Source organism: Mobula birostris, chromosome 22 (assembly GCF_030028105.1).
Source record: "Mobula birostris isolate sMobBir1 chromosome 22, sMobBir1.hap1, whole genome shotgun sequence".
Lineage (NCBI taxonomy): Eukaryota > Metazoa > Chordata > Chondrichthyes > Myliobatiformes > Myliobatidae > Mobula > Mobula birostris.
Window position 1 is genome coordinate 14,512,522 of NC_092391.1, and position 18,308 is coordinate 14,530,829.

The window sequence follows — 18,308 nt, forward strand, 5'->3', positions numbered from 1 at the left end:
TTAGAGCCTTCAGCATTTTGGACATCGAGGGAGAGAGGAAGAGGAGAGCCATCCACAGTACCACCGATGCGGCAGAGAGGGCCTCAAGATGGCTGTGGCTCTAAAGAGGGGAGCCATGGAGTCAATAAGTAGCTAGCCATCTGGACTCAAGCTGGGGTCTGATCAGCCCCGGCTGGGTCACCTGGAGGAGGTTGTATGATGTTGAAAGACCCGAAACACCCGATGATTCCAGGAACATCACTGAAGATGTGTCCAGAAGCATCAGTAGATGTATGTACACAGATTTCCATGACTATTACTATTTACTAATTACTAATAGTAGTATTACTATTACTATTTCTATTACTATTTATTATTTATGGTGCAACTGTAACGAAAACCAATTTCTCCCGGGATCAATAAAGTATGACTATTATTATCAGTTCCGCCAAAGTGTCTCCGCCCGAAAAGCCGACAGTACTTTATTCCATAGCTGCCTGGCCTGCTGAGTTCCTCCAGCATTTTGTGTGAGTTGTTACAATGATTAATGCTATCCTCACCTAGGGTCTATGGGCTGAGAATTTTTCTTAACCCATTTTCCATTAATTAGCAACTTGGAAAGTTTAGTTGTCAACTATTTTAGGCGGGCGGTTAGGTGGGTAATGCAAATTGCTATGTTCTTCCGTATACGACTACTGTACTAATACTACTGTCAGTCTGTTATTCCTATATCTATTTTTCGTGAATCAGTCTTGGAAATTAACTTTGCTTTGGAGGTCAACTATTCAGTGTGGAATCCCATCCAGTTGTTATTTTAATCCCCCAAATCCTCGTAATTTAAATATATTCCATGGATAACTTCAGCGAGGGACTATACTAACTTGCACATAGAATAGGGGTGTTTAAGAAATATTTGTTTCCAATATCTTCAACAATCTGACTTGCACAATATAGCACAACTTGCACAAGTTGTTTTACATGAAAGTAGCCATTGCAGACTTCCTAAATGGGAACGGATATGAAAAACGCAATATTTTAAACATCTTCAAGTATTTGCGTTAAAACCCTGTTAACTTCCTGTGCTGATTCTTTTATTTTTCTCCATTAAACTGTATTTCAGGAAACGTTGAAACATTTCAATAAAGTCAATCTGAAGCATAAATTAGGTTTTTAATTAGAGAAAAAAATGTAGTTTAGGAGGCTGAGAAGGTTTTGCCTGTAATCTGAGTACTGTACAAGTAACAGATCGCTCCGCACTGCCCCCTAGGCGTTGTCTGCTGATTGGCTGCCGGGCTTTTGCAGGAATCGAGCTGAAGGACAAGGCGCAGTTCCATAGGCACATCCCACTAGTCGAGACAAGCGAGTCTCAGACTTCGTTTGATCTGCGCGTGTTATCCCTGTGCCAATTGCTTCTTTGCATTGACTGTAGCTCTTGGGTAAGAATTGCTGCGTGCGTATCTTTTTTTTAAATTATTGTATTTGTGCTCAACCCTAGACTTGCTTTTCAGTGTGCGTTTTCGAGCCGGGAGTTACTTGGAATGAAAGACGCTCTTTGATCTGGCCATGACGGAATCTGGCAACAGAAAGCGAGATCTCTATGTGTAGACGTTTTACTTTTTCTCCAGTTTGGCATATAGATCACAGTGAGATGGGAATGTATCTACCCGTTAGCTACTGATTGCTGTATTTGACATACTTATAGTAACCAGTATCTGTCAATAGCGATTTATTTTAGTTTTGTTTACAGATACTTTTGTAAACTTCTCGTAAACAAAAAACGTATTTTTTACTCCGAAATGCAATTAGTTTTAAAACTGCTTCAAAGTGTATTTCAGTGAATTTTGTAACTTTTAGTTTAGTGTCTGTTTTTTAGATGGGCGTTAGCCTTGACTCCCATCTATCACGACGAGAATACACATATTTCCTTCCAGTATTCCTGAATCCATTATTAACAAAAGGCACTTAAACATCACATTTAACGTATCCTAAGGCTTTTGCAGAAACCCTTTTTAAACAAAAAGTATTGATTGCTGTAGGGCGTTTGCGGATTGTGAGTCATCCGAAAGAATTGTTGATGACTAATTTGCAGCCGATGCATGTACAATTTCCCGAGTTCCTTTAAACCACCTCCCCCCCCCCCCCCCCAAATTCTAGTTTTCATTATGTGACAGAAATGATTTGGGTGTGTCCGGCTGTGGCAAAATCAGCTTGGCACATCTCCCTCAGAGAGATAAGACTGCGGTTTAGTTTGTGTAGCGTTAGAGGCTTTTGCAAGGACGGAAAGTCTAATTACCAGAGGGAATGCATTTAAGGTGTGAAGGGGTAAATTCAAAAGAGATGTGAGGGGCAAGTTTCCTTTACAGTACACAGTTCGGGTGCCTAGACAAGGCCTGGGATGGTGGTAGAGGGGGATTTTTAAGAGACATTTAAATTGGGCACATGAATATGAGGAAAATGGAATGATAATAGGCATTGTGTAGGCAGAGGGGATTAGTTTAGTCGGCAATTTGGTTAATTGGTTCGGCACAACACTGGTCTGAAGGGCCTGTTCCTGTACTGGTCCATGCTCTAAAGGGTTAATTTTGAGAAACGGTAGAATGTATAAACATTGAATCTAGAGTAAGAAGAAACTCGTTGAAGTAAGTACTGGTGCTGTACCTGACATTGAGCAGATGTGGAAGCTCCATTGAGACGGCATTGTAAAAGGGTATACATGTACTACCTTTGATGGATGGAATCAAGGAACTTTCTCATATCAGTGTAAATTCTGTGTGTTGCAAATGAGTTATTTTTGATCCCTGCCTTCCCTACAAAACTTTTGCCATCCCTTGAATGTCAGGGTATGCCTATGCTTGGTCTGCCTTCCTAACTATACCTTGCCAGTTGGTCTTCATGTTTCAATGGGAAACTCTGCTGTGGAGGTTTCAACCTGCAAACAAACAGTGGCTCATCTTTTCCCCAATATATCTGACTGTAGCTTCCAACCTAATTGCATGAACATCAATTTCTCAAACTTCTGGTAATTGCCCCTCCTCACTATTCCCCATTCCTGTTTCTGTCTTTCACCTCATTTCCTTGCCTGCCTATCACCTCCCTCTGGTGCTCCTCCTTCCCTTTCTTCCATGGTCTTCCACCCTCTCCTATCAGATTCCTCCTTGTCCAGCTCATTGTCTCTTTCACCAACCAACTTTCCAGCTCTTTACTTCACCAAACCCCCTCTCCCGGCTCCGCCTATCACCTGCCACCTTGTACTTCTTCCTCCCCTCCCTCCACCTTTTTACTCTGACTTCTCATCTTTTTTTTCCAGTCTTGATGAAGGGTCTTGGCCTGAAACACCCACTGTTTATTCTTTTCCATAGATGCTGCCAGGCCTGCTGAGTTTCTCCAGCATTTTGTGTGTGATGTCTGATTGTTATTTTTTTTAAAGATGCTGGATAGTCATACCTTTATTTTTCCTTAACATTTCTGTTTCAAAAACTGAATCTCAGTAAAAGTTGTTTGAATAAATATAGCTCAATTGACCTAAGGATTGGTGTCAGTCTTCATTGCATTGTGACACTCACAACACGCTGGAGGAACTCAGCAGGTTGGGCAGCATCCGTGGGAATGATGAGTCGACTCATTGTTTCCACGGATGCTGCCCGACCCGCTGAGTTCCTCCAGCGTGTTGTGAGTGTTGCTTTGACCCCAGCATCTGCATCTGCATCTGCAGAGTATCTTTGCATTGTGACTCTGTCATCTCATTGCTGAAAGCGGTGTATGGGTGTGGTCAAACTGCTGAGTTAGTAATCGGTAACTAATCCAGAGCTTCGTGCTCAAGTTTAACAATGGCAGGTCTGAAATGAATTCTGTAATTTAATAAAAGTTCTGATTGTAATTTAGTAATGATAAAACCAAACTACTGATTATCATTTTTAAAAAAATCTTTAATTCCCTTGATGAGAGAAAATCTGCCAATTTAGTCCAGATTCCAGACCACACTGATGTGAATACTTCACTTTTTGCTCTTTTTTTGCACTAATTTATATGTTTATATACTGTATACAAAATTTCTACTTCATATTGTAATTTATAGGCGGTTTATGTATCGCATTGTACTGCCATATAACAACAACAAATTTCATCACATATGCCAGTGATAGTAAACCTGATTCTGATTTGGAACTTGCACCAGCAGGTTCAAGAACAGTTACTACGCACCCCCCCCCCCCCCCAACCATCAGGCCCTTGAACAAAAAAGGATAACTACATTCCATCTATTGAGATGTTCCCACAACCAATGAACTGGCTTTAAGAGACTATTATACTTCTTATTTCATGCTCTTGTTATTTATTTATATTTGCATTTGCACAGTTTGTTGTCTTCTGTGCTCTTGCTCTTTCATGGATCCTGTTTACAGTCACTATTCCATAGATTTGTTGAGTATTCCTGCAGGAAAAAGAATCTCAGGGTTGTACATGGTGACGTGTGTGTACTCTATTAATGATTATTTACATTTTTTTTCCAAGGACAAAACTTTCATTTTGTGATAAGTGCTGACAACTCCAAGATGTTGTAAAACTGGATAAGCTCAGTGGGAAAACAAAGTTATTCTGCCTGGGTATGATTTAGTTTGGGTCCTGTCAAGCACTTGGCTACAGAGTAAGTGCGAAAGATGATCCCAGCCAGATCTTGGAATTTTCAACACAAATTTCCACCTTTCTATGTCTGAGTAGTTTATTTCTGCTGCACCCAGTGTACTGAGATAGGCTGTACTGTGCTTAAAGCATCCCATTAGAATCAGGTTTAATATCACTGTGTCTCCCTGATGGTAGCAATGAGAAGGGAGCATGTCCTGAGTGACGAGGGTCCTTAATGATGGATGCCACCTTTTTGAAGCATCGCTCCTTGATGACGCCTTGGTTCCTACTGAGGCTAGTGTCCATGATGGAGCTGACGAAGTCTACAAATTTATGCAGCTTACTTTGATCCTGTGCCGTAGCCCCACCATTCCATTAGCATGAAGAAGTGGCTCATTTTTACTTGCTCAGGGCAGGTATTGCACATTGAATCTCTCAAACCAGGAGAATCTGTTTTGTAAATAGAAAACAAAATGGAGTAAATTATAACTATAAACTTCACTCACTAACAGAATTTTCTTTGATAGCCAATCTGTGATATTGCCACACACCTTCGTCCCCTCATTTTTTCCCAGCCCATTCTGTTACCTTGTTATCTTGTCATACACTGCTTAACCGCTTCACCTGAACAGCTTGATTTTACTGGGAGTTATTCGCTCAGGTTCAATATCTGTTCCTTAATTTCAGTTCCTTCTCAAAAAAAGGGAAAACTCTTAACATTTTACATAGAAGTTGTTATCGTGGGGTATTCATCGATTTACAAGTCTCTAACTATCTTAGTGATGCAACAGGGAAGAGATTCCATAGATGCTGTCTGACCTGCTGAGTTCTTCCAGCATTTTGTGTGTGTTGCACTGGATTTCCAGCATCTGCAGAATCTCTTGTGTTTCGAATTCAGTTAGAGCACTTTTTTTGAGCAATTGCACAATTGTTTCTAATGCTCAGATTTTTAACTGCAGTTGCTAAAGCCCTCGCTGGAAAATTACCTTTCAAAGCCAATCTGGGGAAGAAAGGACCATGAGAAATTGAATTCTTTGCCACGGACAGCTGTGCAGGCCATGTCATTGGGTATATTTAAAGTGACGGTAGATCGGTTCTTGATTGATCAGGGCATCAAGGGTTTTGGGGAGAAGGCAGGAAAATGGGGGCGTTGAGAGAGAAAATAAATCAGTCATGATGGAATGATGGTGCAGACTCAATGGGCCAAAAGGCTTAATTCTGCTCCTATGTCTTGGCGTGAAGTAATAGTGATGGAATAGATTATGAGTCACACTGCACACTCACTCTTAAAATATTGTGGTAAGCTTTGGGAAGTGATTGGGCTATCACTGTAGGGCACTTATAAATCATTTCTTCTAAACTATTTATCTAAGATAAAGTATGTTGGCTGACATCGATGTAACATGCAGAATGTTCTGTCTGCTGGCGTCCTGGGTTGAGTTTTGGTTGGGTGGTATTCTAGGTAAGGAGTATAATACAAATGGGGCGGGGAAGTTGTGGGAAGTTAGGGGAAGTTGTGGGAAGTTAGGGGAAGTTGTGGGAAGTTAGGCTTGGATGGTGAGGAAGCAAAACTGTTACTTCATGAATTGACTCTTGACATCTGTTCTAAACTGGGGGAAGTGTACAGTGTGGTTAGATTGACAGAAACAATGCGGTCCTGTGGAAAATATAACATAACCCACAGAGTAATTTTGAACTTGGTTTCTTGGCCAGTTAAATCCTTTTGCATTTTTTTTAACCGTTCTGTATATTTGTGCCAGGACGTTGAATGGAAAATGACCATGTATGGCAGCAGATTTCAGGTACTGGATTAGAAAGCTCTATTCCCATTTCCAGCTGTTCATTATTCCAAACTTCAGTGACTCTCTATGAATGGGTGGAATCACGCAGGAGAGCCTCTGCATCGCAGCTCCAGTAACTTGGGTTCAGTCCTGATCTTGGGTGCTGTCTGTCTGGAGATTGTCATCTCGGGAAAAATCTGCATGGCTTTCCTCTGGGTTCTGTGGGATTAGTGAAAACGGGCTTGATGGTCAGCAGGGACTCATTCAGTGCAAGAGTCTATTTCTCTGCTTTATGACCGATTTTTTTCGCGTTGCAACATTTAGCTGTACCAAATGGTGTTAACTGTTGACGTTTAAATACAGTAGCACCATCTGTGTTACTTTGCCAGAAAATATATTTGCCCATTATTTGAAAGTTAATTGAACAATCAGGCAAAGGAATGACTGATTCCGTAGGAATTTGGCTTTATTTTTATTTTAAGTTCAAAGTACTTTTATTATCAAAGTATGTATGCCTTAGCTGGCTGGTGGTGTAGAGGCATCTGCACCAGACTTTGAGGCAAACGATGTCAGGTTCAAATTCGGCCAGCTCCTTGCACGTTTCCTGACCCTGCTGGATTGAGTGTCGAGCTTCTTGGCCTTGTTTAAAAAAAAGACAAATGCTGATAAAATGACAAGGTTGCTGCCCGATGCACCACAAGGTGCGGAAAGGAACAACACAACAACAATGTACACATTATACAACCTTGAGATTTGTCTCCTAACAGGCAAGCACGAGACAAAAAAAAACACAGAAGAACCCTTCTTTTTAAAAAAAAGACCATCAAACACCCAATGTGCACAGATTTTTAAAAAAATCATGCAAACAATGAGCACAAGCAAATAGTGTTCTGAACCGAAGTCCACAAAGACGGTCCTGTCCACAGACCCTGAGTTCGGCGCAGAGTGGAACAGTGAGCAGAACCGGTCCATCCCTGGTCTCCAGTCCTGACACCCTGACCTTTGCAATCTGGCCTGGTGCCCAAATCGGGTTCTGTTGCTTTGATCTACTTGGTGATAGAGCACAGAGTAGGCCCTTCTGTCCCTTCAAGCCAGGCTGCCCCAACAACCCCGGTTAACCCTAACCTCATGACGGGATAATTTATAATGACCAGTTAACCTAGGCGGTATGCCTTTGAAGTGAACACCCGGGGAAAACCCACGCATTCCACAGGGAGGACGTACAGAGACTCCTTGCAGAGATGGTGCCAGGATTGAACTCCAAACGCGGGACAGCCCCAAGCTGTAATAGTGTCGTGCTAATCACTGCGCCACCGTGGTGCCCTCAGAAAAGGGGAGGAGAAGATGGTGGCACGATGCAGCACGCGCAGCCGCTCCGAAATTAAATCGGTATTTGTTAAGTAGGTACCGTGCACAATCCTGATTTGATTGAGACAGACGTGAGAAGCATGGAGGAACATCTGGAGAAATTTCTGAAATGACCGCTTTGCTGCCGTTGCTACTGTGTGATGGAGAATCTCCGGAGGGGAAGGCCCCAAATCCTCGGCTTTGCCTATTGCCTGTTGCCGGGGCCGGGGTTGAAGTGCCAGGCAGGGATAGTGCTCTGTGTCAGAGGCTCAAAGTTTTCGGACGGACTCAAGAGTCAGCTGTGGTCGGGTGCTTCCAATGGTGCTCTCACGGTGGTGTCTGAAAAGAGGATGCTGTCTAAGTTGCATGCCCTCTTGGTCAATGTCTCCCATCCACTACATAATGTACTAGATGGGCACAGGAGTACATTCAGCCAGAGTCTCATTCCACTGAGATGCAGCACTGAGCGTCATAGGAAGTCATTCCTGCCTGTGGCCATCAAACTTTACAACTCCTCCCCTGGAGGGGCAGACATATTGAGCCAATAGGCTGGTCCTGGACTTATTTCATAATTTACTAGCATAATTTACATATTACTATTTAACTATTGATGGTTCTATTACTATTTATTATTTATGGAGCAACTGTAACGAAAACCAATCTCCCCCGGGATTAATAAAGTATGACTATGACTATGACTATGCATCGGCAAGTTTGTGGCGCTGGAGGCTCATGGCAGGGAGAGTTTCTCCCTTCTACCGTCTGCGTGAGATGATGGGACTTTTGAGAGACCTTGAGACTTTTTTTTTAACCATGCCCATGGTCTGCTCTTTATCAAGTTACAGTATTGCTTTGCACTGTTGTAACTATATGCTATAATTATGTGGTTTTTGTCAGTTTTTTTAGTCTTGGTTTGTCTTGTGTTTCTGTGATATATCGGAGGAACATCGTATCATTTCTTAATGCATGCATTACTATATGACAATAAAAGAGGACTGCGTGTCCTCATAATCTAATCTAATCTAAATTTTAAAAAAGGCAGAAAGTGCATCATTCTGAATTCCAACAAATTCCAAAATCTCTCTCAAATGCTGGTGTTAAAGTTTCTCGTGCGAATTTCTGAATTTAGTGGTTAAAAGGGGCGGGGTGAACACTCCCAAGGGAGAAACAGTACAGTTATGGCCCTTCAGCCCAGTATTCCCATGCTGGCCATCAAGCATTCACCTGACCTAACCCCATTTACAAGCACTTGATCCGCATTATTCAATGATTTAACAATTCAAGTGCTCATCTAGACACTTAAAATGTTGGAAGTTTCTGACTGCCACTCCCAGCAGCAGTGGATTCTAGACTGAAACCACACTCTAGAGAAAGTACTTTCTGAGATCCTTAATCCTCCTGCCCTCTGGATATAGACTCCTTGGTCACAGCGGAAGGAGTTCCGACTATCTGCTCGATCCATGTTAGTTATAATTTTGTACTTCTCCTGCTGGGTTCTCCAATGGCCGCCAAGGCCTCCGCTTTCCAAGCTAAACCAACTTGATGTATTCAGATGCTTCCCTTAACTGAAATGTTCCATCCAAAGTGAGTCTCCCCCACACCCTCAATTGTAAGGTGCTGTTTACATCAGCTGTAGCCTTGCTGACAGTACAGTGGATCAGAATCGGATTTAATATGTGGCAAATGTCGTGAAATTTGTTTTGCAGCAACAGTACAATGCAATGCATAGTAATTAAAAACTATAAATTACATAAGTGTACTGTATATCAAAAAAATTCAGTAAGTAGTGCAAAAGGAAAATACAGAGGAAGTAACACACATAAAAGTTGCTGGTGAACACAGCAGGCCAGGCAGCATCTCTAGGAAGAGGTACAGTCGACGTTTCGGGCCGAGAACCTTCGAAGAGTCTCGGCCCGAAACGTCGACTGTACCTCTTCCTAGAGATACTGCCTGGCCTGCTGCGTTCACCAGCAACTTTTATGCTTGTTGCTTGAAATTCCAGCATCTGCAGATTTCCTTGTGTTTGTGTTTTTAAATACAGAGGAAGTGTTCAATGTCCATTCAGAAATCTATGGCAGAGAGAAGACACTGTTCCTGAAACACTGTGTGTGTGTCTTCAGCCTCCTGCACCTCCTCCCTGATGGTAGTAATGAGAAGAGAGCATGACTTGGGTGATGGTCTTTAACGATGCATGCCATTTCTTTGAGGCATGGCCTTTGGAAGATGCCCTCAATGCTGGGGAGGCTGGCGCCCATGATGGAGCTGGTTGAGTTTACAACTTTTTCTGATCCTGTGCAATGGCCCCTCCATTACCAGATGGTGATGCAGCCAGTTAGAATGCTCTCCACAGTACGTCTGTAGAAATTTGTGAGTGCCTTTGGTGACATACCCAATTCTCCTTAAACTTCTAATGAAATATAGCTGTGTCATGCCTTCTTTGTAATTAGACTGAAGATGTCTTTGAACACTCCTGCCAGTTGGTTGGCACAGGTTTTCAGTGCCTTGCCAGGTACACCATCAGGGCATGATGCCATGTGGGGATTCACCCTCTTGAAAGATGTTCTGACATCAGCCTCAGACAGAGATCACAGAGTCACTGGATGCTGCAGGGATTTGCATAAATGTGGTTTTATTCTCCCCTTCAATGTTAGAATCTTGAACAGTTCCCATGATGTTGTGCCAAACTAACGGAGTAATTGAGTGCCCACCTGAACCAATGTCTAACCCTTTCATTTCCTGCACATTCATGTATCTATCTGAAAGCCCCTTGATCTCCTCCGTTGTGTTTGCATCCATCACCAAGCCTTGCAGCACATTCCAGGCACCCATCTCTTTGTGTGCAGGCAACTTTTTATTTTGATGTATCTCCTTTGAACGTGCCCCCTCTCATCTTAAAGCTTGCCCTTTGGTATTGAGCGTTTCACCCATGGGGGGGGGGTGGGGGAAGATACCAGGTGTCTACCGATGTTTCTCATAACTTTAAATCGATCAGGACTCCTGTCAGTCTTCACCGCTCCAGAGAAAACAACACTGGTTGTCCAACCTCTTGTTATTAACACATTTTCTCAAATTGAGGCACCCTCCTCAAAAGCCCCTTCTGCACCCTCTGCAAAACCTCGGCAGGCTCACTTTAATGGAATCTGTAGCAGTATTATTTATTTATTTATTTTTAATTACTATTTGCATGATGCCTTTTACATATTAGTTGTTTGTCAGTCTTTGTTGCTTTTTAGTTTTTCAGAAGTTCCATCGTATTTCTTTACTTTCCTGTAAATGCCTTCAAGAAATCTGATCTTAGGGTTGTGTATTGTGACATATAGGTACTTTGATAATAAATTTATTTTGAACTTTGACATCCTTCCCTTGATAGGGTGGTCAGAACTGAATGCAATACTCCAGATGTGGCCTAACTAGAACTCCAAAACTCTAGGGACTTTTGGACTTGAAAATCCCAGGCGATCAACAGTTTCTGAGATACTCAAACCACCCCATCTGGCAACAGCAATCATTCCACAATCAAAGTCACTGAAATCACATTTCTTCCCCATTCTGATGCTCGGTCTGAGCACCCTCCAGACCATGTCTGCATGCTTTTATGCATCGAGTTGCTGCCACATGATTGGCTGATGAGATATTTGCAATAACGGGCAGGTGTACCTAATAAAGTGGACACTGAGCATATTATAAATTATTTAAATAAATAGAACAGAAATAGTGGGGTAGTATTCATGGGTTCACTGTCTATTCAGAAATATGATGGCGGAGGGGAAGAAGTTGTTCCTCGAGTGTATTGTGTGTGTGTCAGGCTTCTGTATCTCCTCTCTGATGACCACAAGGCCCAGCGAAACTCAGCTCAACCAGACAATAAAGTCCTGGGCTGACTCCTCAGGAATGAGGAGGTGGACGTGGTGTCAGAAGATTTAGAATAACTTTGATTTTAATGCCCAAGATTAGGACATATGATTTGCTTGTTACAGCTCGAGTCTCCTAAATCTTAATGCAAACAAACATTAAGTGGTGCACAGATTTTCAGCTGATTTTTATTGTTAATGCCTGGTAGTGACAACATCTGGCCCATAAAGATGAAGAAGTTAGATGTTGAATGTTATTACCTTAAATATTATGTAAAAATAATTACAATTCCTTGCATGTATCACAACTGATCTTTTTTTTAAAGGAGTTCTTGTGTAGAAAGTAACGTTTTGTTCAGTGGGATTGGGGTAAAGACCTGTCGCATGACTTTTTGTGTACCTGAGGTTACACTTGGAGCAGGCGTTATCGTAATGGTGGAATAGCCTAGGAGGGCTCTGAGTTGGTCTGCTGGACTGTCACTGGAAGAGGTGCGGGTGGGAAACAGCACAGGAAGAGCCCGAATGAGCTGGCTTGCAGAGAATCCTACTTTTTTGCCCACATTTATCAGCCTCAATTCTTGTTATCGAATCTGCTTCTGTTCCCAGTAACAGACCTTAGTTAGGTGGTGGCAGCGGTGGGGGGGGGGGGGGGGGGGTGCGTGCAATGAGGAAATGGCTCACTCTTGGACCTTCTCTGTATACCTTGTAAATCGTATCTTGCTGTCACTGGAAATAGTTCCTCCTTCATGCTCAATAGTTTTGAACCTCCGAGCTTCCCCTTGATCACCACCTGCACAAAGGAGAACAATCCCTGTCTTGGTCTCAGCTGCACAACAGAAGTCTCCCATCGGAGGGGTCATTCTACTGAACTTTCCCCAAAGCAGCACACACACAAAATGCTGGAAGAACTCAGCAGGCCAGGTAGCATCTATGGAAAAGATGAAACAAGTCGATGTTTCGGGCCGAGACTCTTCTTCAGGACTGAGAGGGAAGTGGCGGGGGGGAGATGGCTGAATTAAAAGGTGGGGAGAGTGGAAAGAGCCTAGCCGGATGAGTGAAGCCAGGTGGGTGGGAAAGGTATAGGGCTGGAGGGGAAAGTATTGGATAGGAGAGGAAAGTGGTCATTAGGAGGAAGGGGACCTGGGACGAAGAAATAGGCAGGTGAGAAGAAGTGAAGGGTCAGAGTGGGGAACAGGAGGAGGGGGTGAAATTTTGTTCACCAGAAGGAAGAATGTTCTCCAAAGCCACAATGTAGAGAGGGGTTGGGGGAAGTCTAGTGGATGCACTTGATCATAGAAGGATAGCAGATATCTTGCCCATGCCATGTCTACTGTATTCTGTAGGAGAAGCAATGCCCTGTGACATTTAACATAGAACGTAGAGCAGCATAGTCCAGCCCTACTGTTCATGATGTTGACAACCAATGGCTATCAGTTCAGGGCCATCGGAAGCAAGCAGATAAGCATCTCTATGAAATATCCTCCGGGACTTGGTTAATTTGATGCCAGTCATCTACTTGAGTGCCAAGTTGATGGGATCAAGTGGAGGCTTATCAATTAAGAGGATACGAGGTTTTTAACTTAGTGGCAGAGTTTGGCAGTAAATTGAAACTTTCAAGTCAATGTACTTCTTGTCCCAGTGGAGTTTATTGTTAAGTGCACAAGTCCGGTGACGTACAGGTACAATGGGCGGGGTGGGGACTTGTTTTCACCATCAGGGGAACGTAGATTCAGACAATGCTGAATATAAATGATAGTTATCAGTGAAGGAGAAATTTTGTACCGAAAAAAAAAAAAGTGGTAGTGCTGGAAGTGATCCCTATTGTTCCATGCTGAAGTGAAGTTAGGATTGTGCGGGTCAGTTGAAGAACAGGATGGTTGTAGAGAAGTAGTTATTCCTGGACATGTGGTGTTGGACTTTGGGTTTCTATATCTCCTGGCTCACGGTAGTGAGAAGAGAAGGTGGGAATCACTGCTAGTAGATGCAACCTTGAGGCAGGATCTCCTGTAGGTGCTTTTGATGGTGGGGGGAGGAATAGACTGGACTTTGCCCACTGCTCTCTGCACCCTGTTGTGTTCCTGTGCATTGGAATTGCTGTCACAGGCTGTGCTGAAACCAATGAGTAAGCACCAGCTTTGTCCTCTTCATGGGGAACTGGTTATTCTCTCAGTATTTCAAAGCTGAATCTCTCGGCAAGACAACTGAAGCACACAGCCTGGCAGGAACAAAGCCATCCAGATAGCTCTGCATCATTTCTCCGCGTTATGTGGTCAGGTGGAAATGCATTTGTATCCACACCTCTGCACAAAATCACTCCTGTTGCCAAAAGTCCAAGTCCAAAATGGGAGATTCTAGAAATACTCAGCAGGGTAGGCAGCATCTATAGAAAGAGAGAAGAACAGATTTAATGCTTCAAATAACCCTTCATCTCTTTCTAGTGGGAGTGTTTTCAGCATTTTGTTATTGGTATACATACACACTGTGATTAATTGTCAGTTCTAATTGTAAGTCCAATTTTTGTGCCAGGAATCCCCTTGGACAATAGGCTGAGTGGAAATGCTTCACATACCATGAGTTTAATTCATGTGATGTGGCTGGGCATGGTAACGTAGTGCCTGTCGTAACCCTTTACAGTGCCATTTGTAAGATCAGGATTCAATTCCCACTGCTGTGTGTAGGGAGTTTGTACATTTTCCCCATGACCACATTGGTTTCCTCCAAGTGCCCTGGTTTCCTCCCACATTCCAAAGGCATGCGTGTTAGAGTTAGTCAGTTGTGGGCATGCTATGTTTGCAATGGATGCATGGTTTCACATAGGCTGCCCTCAGCACATCTTCAGATTGTGGTTGTTAATGCAAACAATATATTTCAATGTACATGAGGCAAATAAAGCTAATATTTATCTTGTCTTAATTAGCATTTATGCCACTGCCTCCCTGCCCTGGAGGAGTGATTGCTGCCTTGGTGTCTTGGGCAGTTTTGGTCAGTAGAGAGATAGTTGCTGGGCTATTCCAATCAGCTGCTGGGAGTGATCGTAGGGCAGATTGAGGAGAGATAGGTACCTCACTTCCTTCCCTGAAGGACCTTTACCAAAGACTTCTGATGGAATGTTGTTTCAGTTCCTACCCTGTTTTGCAGACGCCACTTTGTTCATTGTGTGCTTTTTGGTTGGGTTAGCTGCATTTAAACTTGAATACTTTTTTTCCTGAGTACTTGTTCAAGCCTCTGTATTACAAATCTGCCAATGCAATCATGGTATTATGCCCCATAGATTCTGAAATGTTTTTGAGCTAAGTACTGAAGATTTTTATTTCAAAAATACACTTTATCCATAAATATAGAAATTAATTGCAAGTTCATCTTTCTCTGCACTGTGTTTTGTAACTTCAAAATGTTAAGTTAATTCAACGAAAAACATGGGAGTTCATGAATAACTTTGAGTTTACTTTAAGCAAGGCGCAAACTCATTAGGTGATAGCGTGATGGCACATGCAATTAATGTATTTTTTACAGATAATCTGTAATTAAAAATGCTTAATCAACCAATATATATACAAGATTACTCAAATATTATTGAAGTATTAAATACATGAACAAACCAATACGTTGTTATACAAAGCACCAATTCCATTCATGTTTCCTCTTTTAAGCAATGCAGTTTTTTTTCCAAATTAAACTTCATTATAATAAAAAAAATCCACCGAAATGCAGAACTTCACATTCAGTTGTGTTAACTTTTTTCAAAACCATAGCCATGTTGCTACATGGGTGCCTCCCTGGGGCGATGCAACCATTTCAATGTTTGAGGGACACAAATCCTTTCCGGGCTTTGTGTGTTTAAAATCTTTGCTGTGGCTCGAGGGATTCGCCTTCAGTAGGTTCAAGGCTGATGTTGCTCTTCACCTTTTTGTTTGTGGAGGCTTGCGTGGTGCCTGTGGTTATTTATACAGAGGAGGTTGGGGTTTTAAAGCCTCCTGAGGCAACATTTATTGGTCTCTGAGCAGCAGAGGCCTCTTGTGTTGCTTCCCAGCTCGACTTCTGAAACATAGTTTAACTCAAAAGAAAACTCTGCCAGTGTGTATCCACAGGTGACCCTTCCATTCTGACTTTGCCAACTTGAAATGTCCCCAAGAGCTGTTTGCAATTGATTAGCCAGGTCGGACCTGGTGCACACTACACATCAGATGATATTTATTTTTGTCACAGAATCTCTATATTCCTCTAGCTTCTTGCCCTTTAGCGGTATGCCAATTCCCTCCTCCCTGCGTTGACACCAGTTCTGTTGGTCTGTCTGATAAGGCATAGGAGCAGAATTGGGGATTTGCCCCAATCCAGTCCGCTCTGCCATTTATATTTTCCCTCTCAACCCCAATTCTCCTGACCTTTGATACCTTTACTAATCAAGAACCTGTCAACCTCCGCTTTAGATACACCCAGGGACTTGACCTCCACGGCTGTCTGTGCACTGCTGTTACCAAATGCATGTTCAGCACATTATATTGCTGCAGGGCCTCAGAGCAGATATAACATAGAACATAGAAGAGTACAGCACAGGAACAGGTCATTTGGCCCACAGTGTTGTGCCGAAGCAGCTAAAAAACAAATCAAGAACACCCAAACACTAATCCCTTCTACCTACACCATGTCCATAATCCCTCTATCTTCCTTACATCCATGGGCCTATCCAATGTCTCTTAAAAGCCTCTGATGTATTTGCCTCTACCACCATGCCAGGCATCCATCACTCTGAGTAAAAAAAAAAAACTTGCCCCTCACTTCCCCCTTGAACCTACCCCCTCTCACCTTCAATGCATGCCTTCTGGTATTAGAAATACTGAGAATTACTGCCACTGATAAATGCCATAGTTGGTTGAGCAAGTGACCCGGTCCTGGCCTGCTCACTTGTGCTCCATGTAGGCCCTTGAAACCAGGGACTCGTTTCCCTTGGCCTTGCTGGGGATGTTGTGGGAGGTGGGGGGGGGGGTGGAAGAACACCTCACTGGCTTCCCTTCGCTCTGCTGTGCGGATGGTATTACGTGGGAGAATTCTCACTGACAAACAGTGGCGCTCTGCCCAACGTGCGCTGTACCTCCCGTATTCCCAGCTGCGTTCAAAGTAAATTTATTGTCAAAGTACGTATACGTCACCATGTACAACTTTGAGATTCAATTTCTTGCAGGCATTCACAGTAGAACAAGGAAATGCAATAGAATCAACGGGGGCTGGGGGGGGGGGAAACTACGCACAGAGACTGACAACCAAACAATGTGCAAAAGTAAATTATAGATGGTTAGATCATACTGGGAATATGAGTTGAAGAGTCCTTGAATGCCATTCTATAGGTTGTGGAATCAGTTCAGCACATTGAGGTGAGTGAAGTTATCCACACTGACTCACGCTGATGGTTGAGGGGTAATAACTGTTCCTGAACCTGGTGGTGTGGGATCGGATGCGCCTCTATCTCCTTCCGGATAGCGGCAATGAGAAGAGGACGTGGCCTGGATGGTGGGGCTCCTTGATGGTGGATGCTGCTTTCTTGTTGCGGAGCTCCTTGTCGATGTGCTCAATGGTGGGAAGCACTTTGCCTGTGATGGACTGCGCTTTTCCATGCAAGGGCATTGGTGTTCTATACCAACCTTTGGTCCAGCCAGTCAGGGTACTCTCCACTGTGCATTTATAGAAGTCTGGCAAAGTTTTAGAAGACTTGCTGAATCTGTGCAAACTTCTAAGACAGCAGAGGCATCTGGCATGTTGGATTTGTGTAAGTATCTTCCTGTTGTTGGGATTTGCCGGGACGGTGCACAGTAATCTGGGAATTGGGGCTGTTTACTTGATCGGAATCTAAATCAGGTTTATTGTCACTGCCACATGACAGAATACAGCGCAATACTTGAAATACCCTATAGGTTACAATAAGAAGTGTACAAATTGTGAAAATAGTGAGGTAGTGTTCATGGGTTCATTGTCTGTTCGGAAATCTGATGGTGGAGGGGAAAAACCTGTCCTTAAGATGCTGAGTGTGTGACCTAGGGCCCCTGCGTGCGTCCAGCATGGACAGATTCACGCACATCAACGCTGAACTGACACCGCAACTTACAGACTGGCCTTCAAGGACACTACAACTCTACTACTTATTTATTTTTATTCATTATTTGCACATTGGCTGTTTTTTCAGTCTTGTTTATGTATAGTTTTTTTTCCCCATAAATTCTATTGCTTTTCTTTTCCTGTAAATGTCTGCAAGGAAATGGATGGCAACATGTACGTACTCTGATAATTAGTTGTGATGGTTTACTGGTTTCTCAGAGAACTTGAGCATTCGCTGGTGAATTTTATGTAAACTGCCCTTATTTTCCCCTGATGGTGCACGTTTACCACAGGGTGAGGCAATCTGACCTCCTCTCTTCAGGTGTTGTTTGAGTCTAAGACAAAGCTGCTCGAAGATATTCCGCCACAACTGGTTCCAGGAGCAGGTTTTACTCCAGATCGACAGCTGAGGTCTTGCCTGATGAGTAAACACCCTTGGCATACAACACATGAAAGAGAGCCACTCTTCCTGTGTAAGGCAAAGGTTATATTTTATCTCTCCACTATAAAAAGGAGGGTGGGTCTTAAAATTATGAAAAGGGTTTTATTAGCTAGATGGACAATATGGTTACATTTGTTAAAAAAATTGTATTTAAAGCGGGGCACTCAATAGTGAATTCAATTGCTCTCTGTAGATGGAGTG

At 43.0% G+C, this 18,308-nt stretch overlaps 1 protein-coding gene across 4 annotated transcripts in view; it reads left to right on the top strand.

Moving 5' to 3' along the window:
* Nucleotides 1–1,290: 1,290 nt before the first annotated feature.
* LOC140186150 (gelsolin-like) overlaps nucleotides 1,291–18,308 on the top strand; it is a 98,218-nt gene continuing 81,200 nt past the window's right edge. For 2 of the 4 annotated variants that reach the window (XM_072240068.1, XM_072240069.1), the window contains exon 1: nucleotides 1,333–1,415. The gene's annotated coding sequence lies outside the window, so the exon portion shown is untranslated. Of the gene's footprint in view, nucleotides 1,430–18,308 lie in introns of all 4 variants that reach the window. The other 2 variants (XM_072240070.1, XM_072240071.1) reach the window with 2 other exon arrangements.